The sequence below is a fragment of the Schistocerca piceifrons genome, chromosome 2, assembly GCF_021461385.2.
Source record: "Schistocerca piceifrons isolate TAMUIC-IGC-003096 chromosome 2, iqSchPice1.1, whole genome shotgun sequence".
In the NCBI taxonomy this organism is placed as follows: domain Eukaryota; kingdom Metazoa; phylum Arthropoda; class Insecta; order Orthoptera; family Acrididae; genus Schistocerca; species Schistocerca piceifrons.
The window spans coordinates 216,236,982-216,263,260 of NC_060139.1; the positions used below are offsets into that span (position 1 = coordinate 216,236,982).

The 26,279-nt window shown below is 44.1% G+C and overlaps 1 protein-coding gene across 1 annotated transcript in view; it reads right to left on the minus strand.

The window, feature by feature from the left end:
- LOC124775267 overlaps positions 1-26,279 on the minus strand; it is a 143,148-nt gene that overhangs the window by 92,281 nt on the left and 24,588 nt on the right. The window lies entirely within an intron of this gene.

Below are 26,279 nucleotides of genomic sequence, written 5' to 3' on the forward strand. Positions count from 1 at the left end.
TACTTAATAATCACTTTCTGAATATAGCAGGTGAACTAAATAGAAACCTAGTCCCAACAGGGAATCATATAGCGCTCTTAGAAAAAAGTGTTCCGAGACTGTTACCTGAAATGCTCCTCCATGATACTGACAAGAGGGAGATTGAGTTAATAATTAAATCACTAAAGACCAAGAACTCTCATGGATATGACGGGGTATCTAGCAGAATACTGAAGTATTGTTCCACGTATATTAGCTCAGTACTTAGCCATATCTGTAACTTTTCCTTTAGCAGTGGTCGGTTTCCTGACCGATTAAAGTACTCGGTAGTGAAGCCACTTTATAAAAAGGGAGACAGGGATAATGTTGACAATTATAGACCTATTTCTATGCCATCGGTGTTTGCTAAAGTTATCGAGAGGCTTGTATATACAAGGTTACTGCAGCATTTAAATTCACATAATTTGCTGTCAAATGTACAGTTTGGTTTTAGAAATGGCTTAACAACTGAAAATGCTATATTCTCTTTTCTCTGTGAGGTTTTGGACGGATTAAATAAAAGGTTGAGAACGTTAGGTGTTTTCTTTGATTTAACGAAGGCTTTTGACTGTGTTGACCACAAAATATTACTGCAGAAGTTGGAACATTATGGAGTAAGGGGAGTAGCTTACAATTGGTTCGCCTCCTACTTTAAGAACAGAAAGCAGAAGGTAATCCTCCGCAATATTGAGAGTGGTAATGATGTTCAGTCCCAATGGGGCACTGTTAAATGGGGCGTTCCCCAAGGGTCGGTGCTGGGGCCACTGCTGTTCCTTATTTATGTAAATGATATGCCTTCTAGTATTACAGGTGATTCAAAAATATTTCTGTTTGCTGATGACACCACCTTGGTAGTGAAGGATCTTGTGTGTAATATTGAAACATTATCAAATAATGTAGTTCATGAAGTAAGTTCGTGGCTTGTGGAAAATAATTTGATGCTAAATCACAGTAAGACTCAGTTTTTACAGTTTCTAACCCACAATTCAACAAGAACTGACATTTTAATCAGACAGAATGGGCATGTTATAAGCGAGACGGAACAGTTCAAGTTCCTAGGCGTACGGATAGATAGTAAGCTGTTGTGGAAAGCCCATGTTCAGGATCTTGTTCAGAAACTAAATGCCGCTTTATTTACCATTAGAACAGTATCTGAAATAAGTGACATTTCAACACGAAAAGTAGTATACTTCGCATATTTTCATACGCTTATGTCATATGGTATTATTTTTTGGGGTAATTCTTCTGATTCAAAAAGGGTATTTTTGGCTCAAAAACGGGCTGTTCGAGCTATGTATGGTGTAAGTTCGAAAACCTCTTGTCGACCCCTATTCAATAGTCTGGGAATTTTGACATTGCCCTCACAGTATGTATTTTCTTTAATGTCGTTTGTTGTTAGCAATATTAGCTTATTCCCAAGAGTTAGCAGCTTTCACTCAGTTAATACTAGGCAGAAATCAAATCTGCATGTGGAATGCACTTCCTTGACTCTTGTGCAGAAAGGAGTGCAGTATTCTGCTGCATCCATTTTCAATAAGCTACCACAAGAACTCAAAAATCTTAGCAGTAGCCCAAACACTTTTAAGTCTAAACTGAAGAGTTTCCTCATGGCTCACTCCTTCTATTCTGTCGAGGAGCTCCTGGAAGAGATAAAAAATTAAGCAAATTCCAGTGTTACATTCTTGATTTTCTTTATTTAAACTAACGACTTGTTTCATTTTATGTGTTTCTACAATCGTGTTATAATTTCATGTATTGACTCGTTCCATGACCATGGAGACTTCTCCTAAATGTGGTCCCACGGAACAATAAATAAATAAATAAATAAAAAAAAATAAATTACAGCGCGCGCAGTGGTTAGCGGAGTATGGATGGTAGATGAAGCCCATATTAAAATTCATATCTACACTACTGGCCATTAAAATTGCTACACCAAGAAGAAATGCAGATGATAAACGGGTATTCATTGGACAATTATATTATACTAGAACTGACATGTGATTACATTTTCACACAATTTGGGTGCATAGATCATGAGAAATCAGTACCCAGAACAACTACCTCTGGCCATAATAACGGCCATAATACGCCTGGCTATTTGAGTCAAATAGAGCTTGGATGGTGTGTACAGCTACAGCTGCCCATAAAGCTTCAACTCGATACCACAGTTCGTCAAGAGTAGTGACTCGCGTATTGTGACAAGCCAGTTGCTCGGCCACCATTGACCAGACGTTTTCAACTGGTGAGAGATCTGGAGAATGTGCTGGCCAGGGCAGCAGTCGAACATTTTCTGTATCCAGAAAGGCCCGTACAGGTCCTGCAACATGCGGTCGTGCATTATCCTGCTGAAATGTAGGGTTTCGCAGGGATCGAATGAAGGGTAGAGCCACAGGTCGTAACATATCTGAAATGTAACGTTCACTGTTCAAAGTGCTGTCAATGCGAACAAGAGGTAACCGAGACTTGTAACCAATGGCACCCCATACCATCACGCCGGGTGATACGCCAGTATGGCGATGACGAATACACGCTTCCAATGCGCGTTCACCGCGATGTCGCCAAACACGGATGCGACTGTCATGATACTGTAAACAGAACCCGGATTCATTCGAAAAAATGACGTTTTGCCATTCGTGCACCCAGGTTCGTCGTTGAACACATCATCGCTTGCGCTCCTGACTGTTATACAGCGTCAAGGGTAACCGCAGCCATGGTCTCCGAGTTGATAGCCCATTGTGCTGCAAACGTCGTCGAACTGCTCGTGGAGATGGTTGTTGTCTTTCAAACGTCCGTATCTGTTGACTCAGGGATCGAGGTGTGGCTTCACCATCCGTTACAGCCATGCGGATAAGATGCCTGTCATCTCGACTGCTAGAGATACGAGGCCGTTGGGATCCAGCACGGCGTTCCGTATTACCCTCCTGAACTCACCGATTCCATATTCTGCTAACAGTCATTGGATCTCGACCAACGCGAGCAGCAATGACGCGATACGATAAACCGCAATCGCGATAGGCTACAATCCGACCTCTATCAAATTCGGAAATCGTGATGGTACGCATTTCTCCTCCTTGCACGAGGCATTACAACAACGTTTCACCAGGCAACGCCGGCCAACTGCTGTTTGTGTATGAGAAAACGGTTGGAAACTTTCCTCATGTCAGCACGTTGTAGGTGTCGCCACCGGCGCCAACCTTGTGTGAATGTTCTGAAAAGCTAATCATTTGCATATGACAGAATCTTCTTCCTGTCGGTTAAATTTCGCGTTTGTACCACGTCATCTTCGTGGTGTAGCAATTTTAATGGCCAGTAGTGTACTTGTTATGGAAACAAGAATCCTTTTTAGTAGCCAAACATGTTGCAGCGCCTTTTTGATATCATCAGTTGGTACCTTAATTTGAAACTTTTATTGTCTAGAATAGGCATGGGCAACGTTTGGCGACCCACGGGTCTGATTCACGTAAATACTCAAGCACCACCTCGTCACGTGAGGCGACAGCAGCGCTCTTAGATCATAAAGTCAAAACTAAAGCTTCTGTGACGTTAATGTCTGTGAGCTAAAGCGCCTATAAGAATGGCTTCCCATTCCCAACATGCCACGTCAACAATTTATGAATCAAAACATGCTTTTTTGAGAGTACGCCATTTTATGTTCATCTCAGCTTCTAATTTTTATATTTATTCGTACGTCTTGAACATTTATGCTTTACTTGCGACGTTTTGCAATATCTACCTTAAAAATTTCCGTTGCAAAATTCTGCTGCACTTCGCTCTGTCTCACAAGAATTTCTTCCGCGGTCCAGATTGTCACCCGTGGTCTAGAAAGTTAGGTTCTGTAGGACCCTTTTGCCACTGTTACAAAGGTTGCCGTAGTTATTTTTGTGGTACCTGTCCTGCCTGCTTGTCTGTTGTACAAGTATACTCAGAAATCTTATACATATTGTTATAGGGCCACTCTTGGGATATGTACTTCAAAATTCGCAAAACACCACAGCAATATGAACTATGTGCTTTGTGAAGTTTCAAGTTGTAACTTGTCAGTGTGTGCAACGAATCTGTGTATATTTATGTAACAGATGAGAACGCAGATGAAGGCAAGTGCCAGGAAAGTAGCCATAACAAGCTGTATAATATGGCAATCATCATAACAATGTAAAAAAAGATCCTACAGTACCTTCCACGTAAATTGTATAACGATGTAACCAGTTGGTGAATTCTGCTGTTTAGGCAGCAAAACAAATGACGATGGGAGAAGTAGAAAGGATACAAAATGATAATTCGCTGGCCGAGCGGTTTTAGGCGCTACAGTCTGGAACCGTGCGCCCGTTACGATTGCAGGTTCGAATCCTGCCTCGGGCATGGATGTGTGTGATGTCCTTAGGTTAGTTATGTTTAAGTAGTTCTAAGTTCTAGGGGACTGATGACCTCAGAAGTTAAGTCCCATAGTGCTCAGAGCCATTTGAACCATTTTTGGTAATTCACAATAGCAAGAAAAGCGTTTCTGAAGTGTGCCACTTTATACGCTGTGCGGATAACTTAAATAACGTAGAGAAATATGCCTGCAACAACTGGTAATATTCAGAACATTAATGTAAGTGCACATAGCTCTTCCACATCCATGAGCGCCACAGTGCAGTAGACAACGGTATCCAAGTTGATACGTCTACCTTGACTCCAGAAGTCAGTTCTGCATAGCCATTTAGTAGACAAATATCAGCCTACCAACTATCGTTACTCTTTCGTGACTGGATTCAAGAGTTTCTGGCAAACAGAATTCTACAACATGTCCTTAAATGGACGAAATCCACAGATGTAAAAGAAATTTACAAGACACCCAATGGGAGAGTATTATGGAGTAGTTAATCAAATGAAACTATTTGGGTCCAGAGACCTTATCCAATCTGAAACACCTGTGAAGTATATGTGCAGACTGAAGTGACGAATGAGAACATGTATCAAGGCTGCACAGGCTATCCTAGTACGCCTCGCACCTTAATCAAAATTCCACTCATGCCTCAGCTCAGTTGGTTTCCCCCCTAAACTCGAAGGAAGAAAGAAGAGAGAGGCATCCTAGGGCAGTCCGTGCAGGTGCGCAAAGGAGCTGTGACAGGGTCTCGCAGTGGTTAGTGCATCTGCCTAATGAGCGGAAGACCACGGTTCGAATCCCAGCCTTAGTATATATATTCATTCGATGATTCAGTCTGCATATATACATCACATATGGTCCTGATCTGAAAAGGTCTCTGGAACCATATAGTTTTATTTGATTAAAGCATCTGTGCGTAGGTTCCAGGCAGAGTCCCCTATTTCATTCGATGCTGAGATGCTACTCCAAAGCAGATGGAGAACCTCTGCAATGCTGTCCAAGTTACGGGGGCATACCATACGGGCCGAAGCATGAATAGGAATTTGTACTGAGGAGGGAGACATGCTAGGATAGTCCGTGAGGTTGTGGAAAGCCACTGTGCCAGGATGGTGTAGCGGTTAGCGCGTCTGCATAGTGAGTAGGAGACACGGATTCGAATCCCGACTTTGGTACAAATTTTGATTCGCCTCTTCACATCGGAGTCGTTTTTTTTACAGTGCATAAAAATGATCTAATGAACAACGTCGGAAGTTTTTTTTAAAGCTGTTTACAGACGACGCTCTTGTCTATAGCGAAGTTCCAAAGCCAGAAGACTGAAGAGAAGTGAAGAAAGACCTATGGATGATAGATGACTGGTGCCCGGTATGGAAGTTGACCCCGAACGTAAATAAATATAGTGTGTTGCCCTTAAAGATCCGAAGAGGTCCATTACTAAACGATTACTCAATTGATAATGCAAAGCTGGAAACAGTAAAAAGCATAAAATACATGGAAGTAACCGTCTGGAGCGACCTGAATTGGAATGAGGTCACAAAAATAACTGAAGGGAAAGTGGATGCCAAGTTGACGTACACTGGGGGATTCTTAAGGAAATGTGAGTAGCTTGCAACCAATTCTTGAGTATTGCTCATCATTACGGGGCCTTTATCAGATTGATTCATGGAACAGGTAGAGAAGATCCAAGGAATAATGGCGCGTTTCGTCACGGCATCGTTTACGAAGAGCAAGGGCGCAACGGCGGTGGTCGACAAACGCGAGCGGCTGACGCAACAAGGGAGGCGTTGTGGATCACGGATTGGTTTAGTGTAGACATTCAGGAAGCGTTGCGTAGGTGGGGGTAAAGCCCAGCAGTTCCCAGTATTTCTGATATTGTGGTCACGGAGGGGCAGATTTTGCCGTGTCTTCAAACTGAAGTCATAGGCTGGGTTGTTATTTATAACCCATCCAACTTCCAGCTCTACGTGATTATTAATTACAGAGAACTTTACAGAAACTGGGGGATTTTACAACAAAAAATGGGGTAAAAACTCGTACTGCGAGTCTTTGCCCTTTTGAGACCAACATGGACAAAAATCGATGAACACGTAATAAAAACATTTGCGGTTAACCTCTATAACACTGTTGTATTGAAGCCAAGATACCTAACATAATAGAAATAGTTGTACAAAAACAACACTTTCTTTGCCACTAAAGGCCGGTTAACAGGGTAGCTTGAAGGAGTTCAGTTACTGAGGCTAAGCGATCTAGATACCTAGCAAATACTTTTCTGTGTTAGTTAGACCCCTGCTTCTTCCTTGAAGTCCCGGGCTCTTGTTCTTCTTCATCTTCTTCGGATATATCTTCGCCAGACTGTAAGTCCATATCTGTATCGCCGGCCCCGGTGGTCTAGCGGTTCTAGGCGCTCAGTCTGGAACCGCGCGACTGCTACGGTCGCAGGTTCGAATCCTGCCTCGGGCATGGATGTGTGTGATGTCCTTAGGTTAGTTAGGTTTGAGTAGTTCTCAGTGCTAGGGGACTGATGACCACAGATGTTAAGTCCCATAGTGCTCAGAGCCATTTGAACCATTTGAACCATATCTGTATCTGAGCTACTGTCGCGGTGTAACAAGTCTTCATCTGCCTCCGAAGAATAATAATTTACTTGTGTAATCTGTTTTCTTTCTCTTTTTGGGATTACTGTAATGGAATCTAGGTTATATCATTTTGTTTATACAGGACGTTCTTTACTTTCTGTGGCACGCCTTTCCTTCTCAGTAGCAAACTTTCCATCTCCCACGCATTCTTCTTGCATTCATTCTTTATTTCTTGTCGACGTTAGAAGCACAGATATGAATACTTTGCCAGAAAGTTTTCCCTAAAACTTTATTTCAGGAGGCGGAATTATAGGCTCAGGTGAGATAATCTCAAGCTGCGTGTTGAATGTCATATTTTGTGGAGGTTATCGTTGAAGACCTGTTGTCGCATTGTTGGAGCTGCGGGGATTTACCTCAAAACAACTCCGGCGTCATGCCACATTACGCCCTTTTCTGACAAATGCGTCACTTTTGATTTTGGGGACTAACTGGAATAATTATTTCTATCCAAAATTGAAGCTTAAATACAACAGTATCAATGTACAATTTGTTGATATCGCTTTTCAAAGCTCATGTTATACAATGTTCAAGTAAATCATTATATAAGTTACGTGTAAGTAGTAAAAAACTAACTTATCTCATTCTCTCACCTCTGGAGCGACCTGCCGGGGCGAAATTTCATGGAATAACGAATTACAACACGACCAACCTGCCACCTCGCGGTCAACTCCTGAATTGAGGGCAGTCATTTCAAAAATTCGGTATGAATTTTTGCTCCATGTGAGGCTTTAGCATCACCTACCCTACGTTTCGACACGAGATGGTGAACTTAATACTTCCTCCCACACTACGTCTCACAAAATTTTCCCTCCTCCTCCTCCTCCTCCTTCTTCTTCTTGTTCCTTCTTTCCCTAGCATTTATACCGTCTGGTACGGCAACCGCTTTCTTAGTATCTGACAAATTTTTATTTTATTTTATAATTTTGTAACCTTTTGGCCCTTACTACGTCACAGTCGTAAAGCTAACCTAAGGTACGGAAGTCGAGTGCGCCATTTGTCTATGAATCGCGTAAACTTATTTCTATGTGATATCGCGTTTGAACTGTTTATGTATCGTATTCTCTGGTGCGGAATTTCAAAATGGTTCAAATGGCTCTGAGCACTATGGGACTTAACATCTATGGTCATCAGTCCCCTAGAACTTAGAACTACTTAAACCTAACTAACCTAAGGACATCACACAACACCCAGTCATCACGAGGCAGAGAAAATCCCTGACCCCGCCGGGAATCGAACCCGGTAACCCGGGCGCGGGAAGCGAGAACGCTACCGCACGACCACGAGCTGCGGACAGGTGCGGAATTTAGGGTCGTCTTGTGAAATCATCACGACGAGAAAATCAGAGATTGATGTTATAGGAGGGGGGTTACCAACAGCTGTTTTACGGAGCACCACTCGCCAGTGGAACAGAAAAGGAGGAAATGATAGCGATACCAGAAGTATTGTTATGGCACTGAATACTAAGGGGTAGGAAATTAGAAATTATATTAAAACTTATAACACTGCCACAGGAAGAATTAAGTCATGCCAGAGACAGAGCCATTATGTTGCAAGATAATCATGATGTGGGTCGATCATCGGCACAGTACAACGCCCTATTCCGAGAGAGGACACACATTCAGCAGAAAGGAGGCTGTTACAGAAAATCAAAGGAAACGAGACAAGCAAATTCGCTAGCTGTCAGACATTTGCAAGAAACTCTACATCTTTCACGAGTGCACAGAACAAGGAACCGACACAGCAGTTAGCAACCTGTTAGCTGAAAACAGCAGAATAAGGAGGAGACATTTAGTTGTTACACACCAAGAGTCGCGTCGTAGTCTAACGCCAGCTCCCTTTAAATATCCCAGCTCTCCAGCTCTCGTCATGAGCTGAACACTGAGATCCATGGCTTTACAGTAATACCACTCGATTCTATGATTACGATGATGTGCTAGATATTACAGCACTGTTCATAAACTAGCTGACGATATATATGATGGTCTTCACTTGGTGAACTTCATGCTTTTCATAATCTACCATCTACTGATGGAGAAACTGTCTTCCAACAACACCACACCACAGTTTGCTCCCAGTTCTGAACTTCAACACGGAAGGCAGCAACAGGGCCTTTTGGGATCCACATTCCTGTTCAACACTCAGGCACTTCCAAGTGCTGAAACTTAACAGGCAGCAGAGAGGAAATCAACTGACCACACGCCTACCAACACAGGTGCATCGCAGATAAGTTATGAAGCGCCATTGTAGAATTCGGAATGGGACCGAGTACACTCCAGCAGTCAGCGCGAGATCGCTTTGTGCTGGTAACAGCCGCCCCTCTTCGCCAGGAACCTACTGCAGTGACAGTATACTAAATTCTTCTCCCGGACAGTCATCAAATAGAATCTAACATGTATCTGAATGAGCGGTAGCCAAAGCTAGCGAGGAAGAACGACAACTTGTAAACACTGTGAATAAATGATTGAAATCTAATAATGATCTACTAGTGTCGAAGACGCTTCACAGGCTCCCAACAGCTACCCTGACTTCACACAGAGGTTTCTCTGCTTGGCCCCTCTATAGTATTCTCCTCCATATATTATCAAACGGCGTCTGGAATATAGATGTCGATGCAAAGTCTCACAACGGTGATCAATCATTATAGATGTACACTAGCTGATCAAAAGTATCTGAACACCTATGAGTAGACATTAATATGGAATTAGTCCACCATTCGCCTTCGTGATGGCTTGACATTTGCTGGAAACACTTTGAACGAGGTGTCTGAATGTCTACAGAGGAATGACAGCCCATTATTCCTCGAAAGCTGAAACCACGGTAGGTAGTGGTGTTGGATGCAGGAGTCTGGATTGTAGTCAACGTTCTAATTCATCCCAGAGATGTTCATCCCACTGGCCTCAGGTCGGGGCCCTGGGCAGGCCAGCACATTTTTGGCTTGTCGTTTGCCATAGACCACTGCCTCACAAATGCTGTTTCATGACAAGGTGCATTCACATGCCGATAGAAACAATTATCGTCTCCGAACAGCTCCTCCAAATGTGTTCATATCCTTCCACATTTACTGTTAACTTCGATAAGGGGACTACATCCTGTCCAAGAAGAACGCCCTCATAACGTAACACCACTTCCTCCGTGCTTCACTGCTGGAACAACATATACTGCTGGAACATTCATGAGGCATTCACTAAACCCAAATCCTTTCATTGGACTGCCACAAGGAATAGTGGGATTCATCACCCCAAATCACTCGTTTCCAGTCATTCACAGATAGCGGTGTCGCTCTTTCACCACCTCAAGTATCGCTTTGCAATGGCTACATAAATGTGTGGCATATCAGGAGCTCCTTGATCATTGTACCCAATTCCTTCTAACTCCCTGCTCGTAGTCATTGCGCCATCTGCACTGCTAGTAGCACTTTGGAACTCACCAATGATCCCTTCTGCTGATACAATGCGAGTTTTTACAACCACCCTCACCGATCGAGGTGGCGCAGTGGTTATCACACTGGACTCGCATTCGGCAGGAAAACGGATCACACCCGTGTCCAGTCACCCCGATTTAGGTTTTCTGTGATTTCCCTTAGCCGCTTCAAGCAAATGACGTGATGATTCCTTTGAAAGGGCACGGCTGTCTTCCATCCCCATCATTCCTTAATCTGACGGGACCGATGACCTTGCTGTTTGGTCCCTTATCCCGAATCAACCAACCGACAACCACCCTCCAGAGTGCTCCGCGGTCCCTGTCCGTCAGTACATGAGGTCTGCCTGGCTTTGGTTTAGGTGTGGTTGTTCCTTGGCGTTTCCACTTCACATTACACCCCAACAGTTGACTTGGGCATCTTTAGATGGATTCGAATGTCTCTTCAAGTGGTTCAGATGGCTCTAAGCACTATGGGACTTAACATCTGAGGTCATCAGTCCCCTAGACTTAGAACTACTTAAACCTAACTAACCTAAGGACATCACACACATCCATGCCCGAGGCAGGATTCGAACCTGCGACAGTAGCAGCAGCGCAGTCGTGGACTGAAGCGCCTAGAACCGCTCGGCCACAGCGGCTGGCCGAATGTCTCTGATGAGTTTGTTACCCAGGTGACATCTAATGGCTAGTCCATGTTGGGAGTAACTGAAGTTTCGTATTACTGCTTCTACACTGACAACACAAAACTCCCACCCTCTATTCATTCTGGCGGAACCAGCTTTCGTGACATCTAGTGATCAGTTACACAATATATTGGCGTGACTAGATACTTTTGAGCAGATAGTGTATAAGGGGCATTCAAATGAAACCCGGTCACTAGTGTAAAGTAATGGTAACGATTTTATAAACTCAAAAATGTTGTTATACACAGTACACATACTCAAAAATAGTCGCCAAAACTGTTGGCACATTTATCCCATTGCAACACTAGCCGGTCGATTCCATCCTTGAAGAAGCTAGTAACCTGCTGTTGGAGCCAGGCCTGGACCCAGTCACACACTTCGTCGGCCCATTGCGAATCGCTGTCCGCGAATAGCTTGTTTTGAAGTCCAAACACATGAAAGTCACACGGTGAAAGGTCGGGACTGTACGGTAGATGTTCCAGCGTTTCCCACCGAAATTTCTGCAATGTCATCTTCCCAACATTGGCCGTGTGTGGGCGGGCATTATCATGCAGGAAGATAACGCCATTGGACAACATACCTCGGCGTTTCTACTTGATGGCTCGTCTAAGGTTCTGTAAAGTGGCTTGACAACGCTGAGCATTGATGGTGGTTCCCCATTCCAAGAACTCCACAAGCAGTGAGCCCTTGTGGTCAAAAAAGGAGGACATCATGACCTTACCAGAACTGGTGTGCACGGCCTTTGATTTCTTTGGAGGTGGTGAAGTTGAATGTTTCCACTTCTTGTTGTGACGCTTGCTTTCCGGTTCAAAATGGTGATAGCATGTTTCGCCACCTGTGACAATACTCGACAGAAGGTCGTAAAGGTCGTATTCCTCCTCATGATAACGCTGCAGATGACTCAAAGACAGCGCCATTCGAGTATTGCGCTGTTCGGCGGTCAGCTAGTGGGGAAGCCACTGCGCACAGATTTTTCGAAAGTTCAAGTGTTGATGCATAATGGTGTGGGCGGCGCCCACGCTAATACCCAGTAACCGATCGGTCTCGTCCACGGTGATTATGTGGTTCTCCAAGACTAAAGCACTGACTTCCGAAACTATTTCCGGTGTGATGACACGGTGAGCCTGTCCAGGTTGAGCATCGTCTTCCAGTGAGTCTCGCTGCTCGAGGAATCGTTTGCGCCGTTCCACTACGCTTGAACGACTCAGACTGTACTGGCCGTACGTAGTCTTCATCCGTCGATATATTTCACGGCCTCCCAACTTCCTCCGCTGCCAAATATCGAATCACTCTTCGCTGTTCCCGCTTACTCGCCTATATGTTCGGTGGTGGACGATAACTTGTGTGACCACCTTCTCTTCGGCGTGAAACCACACTGGCGCTATGCAGCATCAGACGGTGCGCACGAGTCAGCCTCTCTACGAATAGATGGCACCACCGTACGAGGAGTTACGTGGTGCCACCTTGTAACCTCCCCCTCACTTATCGACCATAATGACAGTGAAAAATTAAACCGCGTGTACCTAATGGAAATTTGGGAAAAGCAATGATCACCGAAGTTAATCTGTCAGTAAAGAGGGAGGAAGGGTTACATCTAAATGAAAGGAAAAATGCAAATGAAATTGGTGTAAATTAATTTTGAAAAAGGGTAAAGTTAATAAAGAAAGTAAATGTGCGGTCATTACGTTAACAATCAACTGGTATTAATTAGATATTTGAGATATGGGGAAAATTACGGTCGCCAATCCTATGGACAACTACTATAATAACTGAAAAAAGAAGGTTAATGCACATATAATTAGCACTAAAAGCGTGGCAACTGAAGGTTGACACATGTTGTGTGAAAACTGAATGTTTGTCAAAAGTAATAAATTTCGCTAAACTCTGACTTAATTTAGCAAAAGAATTAATAAAACCAGAAAACTGAAAGTTAGTTTAGTGACTGAATTTAATAGTGAACTTTGTTTCTGAAGCACTACGATATTAAATAAAATAAGGTTAGCCTTGAGCTACCTCAATAATCATCTCAAAAGCAACTTGAATCTACGCAATTTAGAAATAAGAGATTTAACTTTGAACTTGAATTAAATGACTTTGAACAATTAACAATAGTAAAATTTAGTACGTACGAAGTTGAGCTGCAGTCACATGTAAGCTAAAATGTGGTGACAAAACTCGCACTCTAAATTTGTGCTCGTGTAATCTAAATATTGTAGCCAGCTACGAATACCTTAACTGGACTTTGAAATTAAAGCAGTGAAATCGAATGATATTACTTTAATGCTGGCGTTTGAATATTAACAACACACGCGTTCATTTCGGTAAAGGAAGGGACCCTGCTTGGTAATGCAATTGGGACAATGAGCAACTAAGGTTCGTGCTAAGTTGCTGTATTTTAGTGATGCAAATGGAGCAGTTTGAAAAGCTGAGGTCCGCCGTACAGTTCTAAAACTTTAAGTGCTTTTAGTCCTCCTTGTTGGTTGATTGAAGGTTTGAAGTCGTCGATCGAGGAGGTGGTGACAATCACTTATTGTCGGCCGTCGCTGTTGCAGAAGCTGGATCTTGGCGCGCCTTCTTCTTCACACGGTCACAAGGCGAAACGGGCTCTTGATGTGTGCCAGCTAATGTTTCCCGTCCGCGACACCGTGCCAGAAACTATCATAGCAAGTCGAGCGCAATTACATGCTGCCAGACCCCGAAAGCGCGGCAACTCGGGGGAGCGTCACACAACACACCTGCTCCACCCCCCTACTCCAGCCAGACCATGCTCTGCCCAAGCTCCACGCGGCTGAGCCAACGCTACCAAAGATCCTAAACACTTTGGTTCTCCACATGACCTATCGATGTAACCATTCGATAGCATAGTTTTCCCTAGGCAAGGTCCAGCGTTAAAATACAAATAATATTTACAAAACAAACCAATTATACATCGACATAAATGCATAAATATAAATTGTAAAACAATTTCAATATACAGGGTGTTACAAAAAGGTACGGCCAATCTTTCAGGAGACATTCCTCACACACAAAGAAAGGAAATATGTTATGTGTCCGGAAACGCTTACTTTCCATGTTAGAGCTCGTTTTATTACTTCTCTTCAAATCACATTAATCATGGAATGGAAACACGCAGCAACAGAACGTACCAGCGTGACTTCAAACACTTTGTTACAGGAAATGTTCAAAATGTCTTCCGTTAGCGAGGATACATGCATCCACCCTCCGTCGCATGGAATCCCTGATGCGCTGATGCAGCCCTGGAGAATGGCGTATTTTATCACAGCCGTCCACAATACGAGCACATAGAGTCTCTACATTTGTTACCGGGGTTGCGTAGACAAGAGCTTTCAAATGCTCCCATAAATGAAAGTCAAGAGGGTTGAGGTCAGGAGAGCGCGGAGGCCATGCAATTGGTCCGCCTCTACCAATCCATCGGTCACCGAATCTGTTGTTGAGAAGCGTACGAACACTTCGACTGAAATGTGCAGGAGCTCCATTGTGCATGAACCACATGCTGTGTCGTACTTGCAAAGGCACATGTTCTAGCAGCACAGGTAGAGTATCCCGTATGAAATCATGGCGGTGAATCGAGGAAGTACAGTACATAATGACGAAACTAAAATGAGCTCTAACAAGGAAATTAAGCGTTTCCGGACACATGTCCACATAACATCTTTTCTTTATTTGTGTGTGAGGAATGTTTCGTGAAAGTTTGGCCGTACCTTTTTGTAATACCCTGTATAAAGACACCGAAATATCATATCTCCAGGTAACAAAATAAGGAAAAAATTTATAGTACAATAGATGGAAATAGGAGGATATGCATTTCCGGCGTTACAACCTTACGTGTATGGCAAAGGTAGACGCACTGGCCAGGTTTCATTTGAATGAACCTCATAGATATCAACTACTGTCTCATTGCGGCGATCGAACACGTTCGTGAAGCAGCATGTGGAGTTCAAACCAATCTTAGGGTTGAGGTACGGGATGGAATCATCGTGTAGGTTGTGTCTGAAGAATCTGAAACCGAAGAATCAGGGCCCTTCACGTGCGGACGGATTGTGACCTGCGGCCACCTTGTGGGACTGCTCGGAGAAGCCGGCGACTGTCCGGCTGGGAACGTGTGGGAGCGGTGTAGCCAGGGCCTTCACCCTTGCCTCGCCTCCCTGCGCGGCAGACGGCGCGCCCGTCTCACGCGTTGCCGTCTTCCCATTGCGAGCGCAGAGGGACTTCTTGCGGGTGTCAGCGGCTGCGCACCTCGTGACTCACCGGGAGCGCCGGACCCTCGCAAGAAAAGCCGTCGGGTGCGTACCCTTGTACGGGCGGGTGCGGCGTCGCCGTCCCCTTTACACCTAAACAGGTTACAGGGTCACCTGCGCTGCGGTGGTCTCCAGAGAGCGACTACTTTCCAACAGCGACTACGGACAACGCCTGTACCGTGCAACGTCAACTGCTTTCTGCGGCAGGCTATTGTACAAGAATACTGAGGACTGTGCATTTCTTTTAATTGTATTCCGAAGTGTCCAGAGACTATACTAACCGAAATCAGGTAGTAGATGAACAATGTGAACTGACATGGGCCTTTCCATCTTCACTCGTCTGTACATCTACATCTACATGACCACTCAAGTCACAATTAAGTGTCTATCGACAGCACGTGACAAAGTGACACTTAAACTTTTCGAGCGAACTCTGATTTGCCTTATTTTATGATGATGGTCGTTTATCCCTATGTAGATGGACCCCATCAAATGATTCAAATGGTTCAAATGGTTCAAATGGCTCTGAGCACTATGGGACTTAACATCTGAGGTCATCAGTTCCCTAGAACTTAGAACTACTTAAACCAGACTAACCTAAGGACATCACACACATCCATGCCCGAGGCAGGATTCGAACCTGCGACCGTAGCAGTCGCGCGATTCAGGACTGAAGCGTCTACAACCGCTCGGCCACAACGGCCGGCGGACCCCATCAAAATGTTTTCATACTCTGAGGAGAAAGTTGCTCATTGGAATTTCTTCCTCTTCCTCCATTATTTAAAATCTGAGTGCATATTGCCCTTTGTATTGAATGAGATTTTCACTCTGTGGCAGAGCGTACGCTGATATGAAACTTTCTGGCAGATTAGGAATGCGTGCCGGATCGAAACTCAAACTCGCGAACTTTGCGTTTCGCGGACAAGAGCTCTGCCAATTTTTTCTTCCTTTGTTTACGTTAATTTTTTCGGCATTTGGTCTGGACGGACGTCCCATGACAGTTGTTCAAGTTGATCGTTCAATACTTCACTCATTTGCAAAGATCGGAAGGAAGGATACAACGATTACTAGTTTCGACAAGTTAAATAGCCATTTCAGATAACATAATAGAAAGCCTTTCTGTATCGTTAATTAAAGCGAGACGCTTTGTCACAATCGTTTTTACAATTCAGGACTAAAAAATTGTAGTTCCCACAATTTTTGAGTTTGGAATTGTAAACATGGTTGTGACAAAGGGTCTCGCTTTAATAACGGATGTAAGAACTACACTCATGCTCGTAAATTAAGGATAATGCTGATATACATAGTGAAACAACGCTCTGGTGGGAGGTTTGTGGGTTTAAATCATCTCGGGGTATGACCATGCCGCCGGTTGCAGTGGCCGAGCGGTTCTAGGCGCTACAGTCAGGAACCGCGAGACCGCTACAGTCGCAGGTTGGAATCCTGCCTCGGGCATGGATGTGTGTGATGTCCTTAGGTTAGTTAGGTTTAAGTAGTTCTAAGTTCTAGGGGACTGATGACCACAGCAGTTAAGTCCCATAGTGCTCAGAGCCATTTTTTATGACCATGCGGTGCATTTGACCTGCGGTCGTCGCACTGTGGCGTTGGCAGCGGTCCACATACGCAGAGGGGTGCTGGTGATTGTCAGAGTACGGTGCAGCGAGTAAGTCTACAGACGTTTTCAGGGGTGCTAATGGTGACTGTGTGTTGAAAATGGCTCAAAGAACACATATTAATGAAGGCGACTGGAGGCTGGTCAGACACAGCACGTCATAGCACAGGTCCTCCGTGTGCCACAAAGTGTGATCTCAAGATTATGGCAACGATTCAAGCATACAGGAAACTTGTCCAGGCGCTACAGTACGGAGCGTCCACAGTGTACAACACCACAAGAAGACCGATATCTCACCATCAGTGCCCGCAGACGGCCACGGATTACTGCAGGTAACCTTGCTCAGGACCTTACTGCAGCCACTGGAACAAGTGTCTCCAGACACACAGTCTACAGACGACTGAACAGACATAGTTTATTCGCCCAGAGACCTGCAAGGTGCATTCCACTGACCCCTTGTCACAGGATAGCCCGTAAGCCTGGTGTCAAGAACACGGTACATGGTCATTGGAACAGTGGTCCCAGGTTATGTTCAAGGACAACTCCAGGTATAGTCTGAACAGTGATTCTCGTCGGGTTTTCATCTGTCGTCAAGCAGGAACCAGATAGTGACCCCTTAATGTCCTTGAAAGGGACCTGTATGGAGGTCGTGGTTTGATGGTGTGGGGTGGGATTATGATTGGTGCATGTACAACCCTGCGTGTCTTTGACAGAGGAACTGCAACAGGTCAGGTGTATCGGGACGTCATTTTACACCAGTATTTCCGTCTTTTCAGGGGTGCAGTAGGTCCCACCTTCCTCCTGATGGATGATAACGCACCGCCCTACCGAGCTAACATCGTGGAGGAGTACCTTGAAATTGAAGATATCAGGCGAATGGAGTGGCCTGCCTTTTCTCCAGACCTAAAACCCATCGAGCACGTCTGGGATGCTCTCGGTCGACGTATCGCTGCACGTCTTCAAACCGCTACGACACTTCAGGAGCTCCGACAGGCACTGGTGCAAGAATGGGAGGCTATACCCCAGCAGCTGCTCGACCACCTGTCCAGAGTATGCTAACCCGTTGTGCGGCATATGTACATGTGCATGGTGATCATATCCCATACTGCTGTCGGGGTACATGGGCAGGAAACAGTGGCGTTTTGTAGCACATATGTTTAGGGACGGTTTTCTCAACTTATCACCAATGCCGTGGACTTACAGATCTGTGTCGTGTGTGTTCCCTATGTGCCTACGCTATTAGTGCCAGTTTAGTGTAGTGCCACATTGTGTGGCACCATATTCTACAATTATCCTTAATTTATGAGCATGAGTGTATTTTCTAGTGTGCTATCTGAAGATGGCTATTTTACTGATCTAAAACAGCAGTCGTTGTATCCTTCCTTGCGATCTTGTCAAATAAAAAGTTTTCCAAAGGAATACTGCAACTCTATAAACCAAACTGAACACACTGGAATTCGTATTCATACTGATCTTTCATGCTGGCAACATTATTTATCAAATATAACTTTTCGAGGCTGAGCAAATGAATCAAATGAACGAGACGACTGTCGGTGGAGATGGTCGACCTCCATGACGGAAATGCGCTCTGCAGGGGCAAATAAGAAACTGTTAGTAGTGATCATTAAGCAAGCTAGCTCAGTACTCGCTGATGCTAACAGGTAGTTCGAACGAACGAATTATGGTTTTATAGTCAAAAGTGCTAATCTTATATGAAGAGGTTGGCAGAAAGGAAGAAATCGTGGCATAACGCATCAAACCAGTCACAAGGCCGATGGCTGAAAAAAGTTAAAAATGAATGACATGTTGAAAGTTTGATTCGATATTAAATGATTCTCAAGAAAAGACTATGCCGTCATTGGTAATAGTGGTCGTGTTCGATATTCTGACCGTAACACTGACTTATGGATTTTAATTCGTTCTCACGCGGCATTGATTTTATCGTGTCGCCAGATATAAGATATAAGTGTTCCCTTATTTCATATAATAAGACGAATAGCTTGGCATACAATTTTCTTAAATTAAAGAATTTGAACATTCTTGTACTGATAACAGTAGTGATCTCAATGACCATAATCAATTTCGGTGTTCAAAACAGCAATGTTATAAGCAGCGACCGATGGAGAATAATTCCAATGGGGAAAACGAGACATGTTTAGAAGACATGAGGTAAGCATTCCTCTCCTTCCACAGTCAGCGAACCGCCACAGTTTATTCTAGCAGTTCATCTAACGTAGCCCTCCATATGTAATTTATATGCAGGGAGCAGATTACGGAGTTAGCACATTCAGGAGTACTAATGTACAGCGACAGGAAAAATCCATTTATTTCTTAAAAGTTCAGGAATTATCACAATGTACTTCCTCCTTTGTGTTACTCCTTTCTTCTCTCTATACTTGCTACTCTCAACGACCTCTATACTCCTTGACCAACTTCCTTCGTGATTTATTTCTTGATCACTTTGTACTTGCCGCATAGACCCACACCATCTAACTTTTTATTATATCTCTTTATTCATATACTACTTTCCAATTCTTTGTACTTGTTCCACCAACCGACATGTCCCATATTTCTTTTTTCCATGTTTGCTTTTCCTGATACCTTCACAACAGTTTCAACAACTCACACCATCTTATTTTTTGTCATATCTTTCTCTGAAACTTCCGGGCAGATTGAAATTATGTGCGCACCGAGACTCGAAGGCAGAACCTTTGCCTTTCGCATTGTAGTGCTCTAGTGACTGAGCTACCCAAGCACGACTGACGATCCGTCCTCACAACTTTACATCTCCTACCTTCCAAACTTCACAGATGCTCTCCTGCGAACCTTGCAGAAATAGCACTCCTGGAAGAAAGGATACATCGGAGACGTGGCTTAGCCACAGCCTGGCGGATGTTTCCAGAGTGAAATGTTCACTCCACTGTAGAGTGAAAATTTCATTCTGGAAACATCTTTCTCTCTTTTCTTCTTTCCTACGTACTGATGTTTTTGCACTGTGCCCTTTAAAATGCACCACGGTATCTAACTTGTAACTGAAGGGAACATGCGGTGAGAGGAACACAAATGATTCTTTCGTTCAAAGACAATAATTATAAAGCAGTCATTCAGGATGGTCCCGTAGACATTACAAACAGTGGGAAATTGTTCTTAATAGAGTGTGTAATCACACGGACGCGTGTAGGAGGAAATTGATTACTTGCGATAGGTCTAGCGGCAGCGTCTTTGAGTAATAATCAAAACATTCTGGTCCCGTATTCAAACACAGCCACTGCTTAAATTTCGAATAATAATCATCAGAAACGGCGGCCGAAGTCTTCCGGCGTAAGAAGTCACTTCGTTCCAACAGATTTGTGAAAAAAGCGGAGGAGGGACAGAGGTTCAGGGCACTCTCTTGCCCTTGGGGAAACTGCCACAGAAAGCCGGACGAATCATCAACGGCATGATGACGCAGAGGGCAATGGAAACCACTGCATTAAAGACACATAATGTGTATTCACAGGACATGTGGCTTGTAATCGAAAAAGTGATTAGGATCAGCAGGAGGGGGCTGCCAAGGGCAAGGCGACCATGCAAAAAGCAAGGAATAACCAACGACGGGATAACATTCTGCTAGTAGGAGCATGGAATGTCAGAAGTTTGAACGTAGTAGGAAAGCTAGAAAATCTAAAAAGGAAAATATAAAGGTACAGGCTAAATATTGTGGGGGTCGGTGAAGTGAAATGGAAAGAATGATATGCGTTTCTGGCCAGACGAATATATTGTAAGATCCACATCAGCAAAAAATGGTCTAACCTGAGTAGGGTTGTTATGAATAGGAAGGCAGGGCAGAAAGTCATGTACTTTGAACAGTTCACTGGTGGGGTTGTTTTCATCAGATCTGTGTGGTGAAATAAACAAAAAAAAAAATTATTGATTTTTTGAAAAGAGAAAAAATCATGGATATGGAACTTTAACTTTAGAATTTTTGAAAGGCTTTTTTACGGGCTGTATTGACTGGCTTTAATGCGGACAAATTCAATACAGAGTTATATTTGCGTGTAATATAATTTACAATCCCGATCAATAACATTTTAGAATTCTACGTCATTGTTGATTTAATGCGAGTTCTCACCTTAGACATAGAATTAGTCCCTCTGCCACAAGATTAATTCATTACTCGCCATCGATGTTCTTCTCTTTGTCGACCGTGTGTATCTTCGTAAGTCAGCATCGGTTTCCTGCACGAAGACGGTGGAAACAAAGGAGTACAATGCTACGTCGCTTTAAACAATTCTCGTAAAACGTAGATACGTTTCACTACATTTTATTCACGAGACAATAAGAGTCTGCGGTGGAGGGCCACAGAAAGAAAGGAAGCAGGACAGTCTGATCACCTACATCCACTCATGTGCTTAGTGCATTCTGACGGACTTGGGCAGTGACAGTGAAACATCCCACACGTACAGAATTGCTACAGAGTGGCTCCAGGAACACTCTTTGGGGTTTAAACACTTCCGCTGGTCATCAAACTCCCCGGAAATGAACATTATTGAGCATATCTGGCATGTCATGCAAAGTGCTGTTGAGAAGAGATCTCCACCCCCTCGTATTCTTACGGGTTAATGGGCGGCCCTGCAGGATTCATGGTGTCAGTTCCCTCCAGCACTACTTCAAACATTAATCTAGTCCATGCCACGTCGTGTTGCGGCACTTCTGCGTGCTCGTGGGGGCCCTACACGATATTAGGCAGATGTACCAGTTTCTTTAGCTCTTCAGTGTATAACCAGCCGGAATGTTCGCTCTTACGCTAGACACGCGTGGACGCTTTCAACACAAGCAGCATTTTTTGGAATGATAAACCACAATATTGATCCTGCCACTGTCGAATTCCGACATGTGTTGATAAATGCTTTTCCTTCACAGGCGAGGCACGACACATCTCATAACCACACAACATTAAAATGCTATTTCTGAAAGTTAATCATCGGCATATCCGAGGATGTAGTACACTTCATGCCAACACGACGTTTGTTACAAGCCGCCTTCATAGTGTATTAGTTAATGCGGCGATCAGTATACCACATATTCGACGCTCAGCTGTCGTATATCTATTAGTTTGGCGCATTAATCCACAATGATCCAAGTCAGTGTACTCGAGAACTGGCAAATGTCATAAACTGTGATCATTCCATCATCTGGCGACCTTGTGCATGCAATGGGGAAAGTTCAAGAATCGAGCGTATGGATAGTGCGTGGCTGTAGGTCAAAATCTCATAAATTAGCTGGTGGCCATATGTGTATCTGTGACTGCTTTTCATCAATTGGCTGGTGAACAACACCAATCATTCCTGTACGGTATTGTTACTTGTATCTTTGTGCTAATGTATGGAAAAGAAGGGAACGGTTGAGCCCAAACAAAGCATTATCACCTCGTGCAAAGACCTGCGCGCATCCCCAAAAGATATGGTTACGCATCTGGCGCAACAGCGACGGTGCGGTGTACTGCGAGCCGCTTTTCCGAGGAGTAACCATCACTGGTAACATTTATGGTCAACAACTGAGACGTCTTGCAGACGCAGTCCAAGAACAACGTTCAGGAAGACTGCGTGAAGTGATACTACTCCACGATAATGCCCGCCAGCATTCTGCTGGACTGACAAAAAACACTACACAGGAGCTAGGTTGGCAAATCATTCCGCACCCACCCTATTCATCTGACCTTGCGCCCTCAGATTCTCACCTTTTCCGTTCTCTATCGAACAACATTCTAGGAACTTCTTTTCCGTATGAAAATTCGCTCCCATGACGAGTTCTTCGCCTCAAAACCACGTGATTTCTACAGTCGCGGAATCGAAAAGTTACCCAGTGTTGACAGACTGTTGTAAATAGTGACGGAGAAGGTATTAATGATAACTGAAGTCTGTGTTATATGTATCTGTGGCGTTTGTTAAACTTATGGAAAAACGCTACGAACTTACGCACCACCGCAATACAATTCCATCAATATGTAGAAGCCGACCTCGGGGAAGATCAGTTTCGATTCCGTAGAAATATTGGAACACGTGAGGCAATACTGACCCTACGACTTATCTTAGAAGCTAGATTAAGGAAGGGCAAACCTACGTTTCTAGCATTTGTAGACTTAGAGAAAGCCTTTGACAATGTTGACTGGAATACTCTCTTTCAAATTCTGAAGGTGGCAGGGCTAAAACACAGGGAGCGAAAGGCTATTTACAATTTGTACAGAAACCAGATGGCAGTTATAAAAGTCGAGGGACATGAAAGGAAGGCAGTGGTTGGGAAGGGAGTGAGACAGGGTTGTAGTCTCTCCCCGATGTTATTCAATCTGTATATTGAGCAAGCAGTGAAGGAAACAAAAGAAAAATTCGGAGTAGATATTAAAATCCATGGAGAAGAAATAAAAACTTTGAGGTTCGCCGATGACATCGTAATTCTGTCAGAGACAGCAAAGGACTTGGAAGAGCAGTTGAACGGAATGGATAGTGTCTAGAAAGGAGGATATAAGATGAACATCAACAAAAGCAAAACGAGGATAATGGAATGTAGTCGAATTAAGTCGGGTGATGCTGAAGGAATTAGATTAGGAAATGAGACACTTAAAGTAGTAAAGGAGTTTTGCTATTTGGGGAGCAAAATAACTGATGATGGTCGAAGTAGAGAGGATATAAAATGTAGAATGGCAATGGCAAGGAAAGCGTTTCTGAAGAAAAGAAATTTGTTAACATCGAGTATAGATTTAAATGTCAGGAAGTCGTTTCTGAAAGTATTTGTATGGAGTGTAGCCATGTATGGGAGTGAAACGTGCACGATAACTAGTTTGGACAAGAAGAGAATAGAAGCTTTTGAAATGTGGTGCTACAGAAGAATGCTGAAGATTAGGTGGGTAGATCACATAACTAATGAGGAAGCATTGAATAGGATTGGGGAGAAGAAAAGTTTGTGGCACAACTTGACTAGAAGAAGGGATCGGTTGGTAGGACATGTCCTGAGGCATCAAGGAATCGCCAATTTAGTATTGGAGGGCAGCGTGGAGGGTAAGAATCGTAGAGGGAGACCAAGAGATGAATACACTAAGCAGATTCAGAAGGATGTAGGTTGCAGTAGATACTGGGAGATGAAGAAGCTTGCACAGGATAGAGTAGCATGGAGAGCTGCATCAAACCAGTCTCAGGACTGAAGACCACAACAACAACAACGGACGTCGCAAGCCGCCATATGGTGGCTAGGAATAGGTACCTACTGGCAATTCTATTCATTCCCTTTTCTGAAATGATCTGCAGCCTGTCACTAATGCAGGTTTTCAAAGCCTCCCCAATAGTATTTCGCAAAAGGAACGTCTTCTCCCAAGCACTCCCATTTGAGTTCATGGAGCATTGCCGTAATACTAGCGTGATGATCAAACGTACCGGTAACAAATCCAGTAGCATGTTTCTGAATTGCTACGATGATCTCAAACATTCGAACAGTGTTCAAGAAAGGCTACCACAAATGTTATGTATGCTATCATCATTATAGATGAGCTACACCCCCACAGAATTCTCCAATAAACCGAAGTCGACCTTTTACGTCCCCTAAAACTTACCTTCCGTACTCCTTCCATTTCATGCTGCTATGCAAAGTTATGCCGAGATATTTAACCGACGTAATTGTGTCAAAAACGACACCACTAATACTGTACTCGAGCGTCACAAGACTGTTGTTGCCATTCATCATACCAAACAGAAATTCTGTCAAATATTGTATCGTCCTACAGTCACACAATGACGACACTTTCGTACACTAAAGCGTCATCAGCAAACCGTCACATGCTGCTGCTCGACCTATCCGACAGATCGTTTATGTAATTAAAAATAAAACATGATAAAAAAGGGAGGCACCACGAAGGAATTACTCGAAAGGGACGGAAACCAGTAGATGTGATGTACATGTACACTCAAACAAATGGTTACAATTTCAGAAAAAATGAATGATTTAGTCAAGAGAAAGAGCTTCACAAATTGAGCAAGTCAGTAACTCGTTGCTCCACCATAGGCCCTTATGCAAGCGAGTATACGGCTTGGCGTTGCTTGACAGAGTTGTTGGATGTCCTCCTGAGAGACGTCGTGCCAAATTCTGTCCAATTGGCCAGTTAGATCATCAAAATCGCAAGATGGTTTTAGTGCTCTGCCCATAATGCTCTGTTACCATGACTCGGAGAGACATCCGGCGACTTTGATGGCCAAGGTCGGGTTTGGTAAGGGCGAAGACAAAGAGTAGAAACTCTCGTCGTATGCGGTCGGGCATTACCTGTGAAATGTAAGCTCAGGATGGCTTGCTACGAAGGGCGACAAAACGGGGCGTAGAATATCGTCGACGTACGCTATGCTGTAAGGGTTCCACAGATGACAACCAAAGGGGTCCTACTCTGAAAAGAAATGGCACCCTATACCATTAGTCCTGGTATTCGGGCAATATGATGCGCGACACTCAGGTTGGTTTCCCACCCCTATTCAGGGCGTCTGCAGACTCATCTTGGGCCTGGAATCTCAGGGATTGGATTAGGATTGTCTTCAGTGAAGAGTCCCGCTTCGAACTGTGCCCTGATGACAACTGAAGAAGTGTCTGGAGTGCTGATTATTTCTTGTGTTTTACTGTCCCTGTAAATGCATATCGGTAAAACGAATATCGCACTAGACTACTTTGGGACTGTTGTCGAATGTGCGAGTACAATTTCAAAAAAATGGTTCAAATGGCTCTGAGCACTATGAGACTTAAATTCTGAGGTCGTCAGCCCCCTAGAACGCAGAACTACTTAAACCTAACTAACCTAAGGACATCACACACATCCATGCCCGAGGCAGGATTCGAACCTGCGACCGTTGCGGTCGCGCAGTTCCAGACTGTAGTGCCTAGAACCGCTCGGCCACCCCGGCCGGCTGTACAATTTCACGTCAAAAATTATTTTCTCTGTAACAGTAAACAGAGCGACGCTTTGCGCCGACGCTGGGCGTCGCATGAAAGACGTGATGAGCAATGTCTGTTTGGACTGACTCCGGCTACATATTGCAAAACATGTCTACCGAGACATCAGGGAAAGTGCGCCTGGCTACTCTTAGGAGAGACGCCGTGTACATGAAGAAATAGAGTGAGCCTGTCACTGTTTCCTGAGGTAGTCCTGACGATTGCTTTGTCATTGCTGTCGAATCGCAGTTCAAGACAGCGCACTGGGTTCTATTACTGGAAATTCTTCGAGCCACTCACACATCTGTGAACGTATTCCATAGGCTCGGACCTTCGTTAATAGTGTGC